We start from the raw sequence: 984 nt of genomic DNA, 5'->3' as shown, positions 1-984 counted from the left end.
CAGATTAAAACTGGTAGAGCACTTGCCCGCGAAAGGTAAAGGTCCCGAGTTCGAGTTTCGGTCCGGCACACAGTTTTAATCTGCCAGGAAGTCTCATATCAGCGCACACTCCGCTGCAGAGTGAAAATCTCATTCTGGGAACATCCCCTAGGCTGTGGCTAAGCCATGTCTCCGCAATATCCTTTCTTTCAGGAGTGCTAGTTCTGCAAGGTTCGCAGGAGAGCTTCTGTAAAGTTTGGAAGGTAGGAGACGAGTTACTGGCAGAAGTAAAGCTGTGAGGACGAGGCGTGAGCCGTGGTTGGATAGCTCAGTTGGTAGAGCACTTGCCCGCGCAAGGCAAAGGTCCCGAGTTCGAGTCTCGGTCCGGCACACAGTTTTAATTTGCCAGGAAGTTTCAAGAACTTTACCGATTACACTCAAACAAATAAGTATTAGAAGAAGATTTCGTGAAATACTATCGGCAATTCGTTTCACGTGAAATAAACGGTCCTATTTCCAATAGTCCTGCAACTCCCTCATCTTTACATTTCACATGTGCAGGAAAACTCCCAAGAACACTAACAATTCGACAACCGTCACAGATTTCCAACAATTTATTCGTGACAGTTCTTTGGTTCCCACAGGAAGGAATAATTCAATTGCTTTTCGATTTGTTCCTTCCACAACTTTCAATAGAAATTCGTCCGTCAGCAAAAGACGAAAATAATCTAAGGGTGTGTTTCCCATTGGTTGAATTAGCAGTCCCTCATTTTTTATAAACGGGCAATTTATCATTCCAACTGACTCGCTTTTCCATGCAGCACTTGTATCAGCTACGTTACCACTTGTTACCACTCCTTCTGCCCTTTCCCTGTCGCTTGGATTCACAGCCATTTCTACAGTCTCATCTAAAGCAAACTCGGCTCCGTCAGACTCTTCACTGGATTCCCACCCGTCCTCCCCACTGGCCAATTCCGCTTCCGAATCGCTCTCTTCTAATATTCG

The 984-nt window shown here is 45.6% G+C and overlaps 1 non-coding gene across 1 annotated transcript; it reads left to right on the top strand.

Annotated features, from left to right (window-relative positions):
• The first annotated feature begins 296 nt into the window (after positions 1-296).
• Trnaa-cgc (transfer RNA alanine (anticodon CGC)) lies at positions 297-371 on the top strand. The gene has a single exon. It is a non-coding gene; the product is annotated as a tRNA-Ala (tRNA).
• Positions 372-984: the final 613 nt, after the last annotated feature.

The sequence above is a fragment of the Schistocerca serialis genome, chromosome 8 (assembly GCF_023864345.2).
Source record: "Schistocerca serialis cubense isolate TAMUIC-IGC-003099 chromosome 8, iqSchSeri2.2, whole genome shotgun sequence".
In the NCBI taxonomy this organism is placed as follows: Eukaryota; Metazoa; Arthropoda; class Insecta; order Orthoptera; family Acrididae; genus Schistocerca; species Schistocerca serialis.
This window is presented reverse-complemented; position numbering and strand designations above follow the sequence as displayed.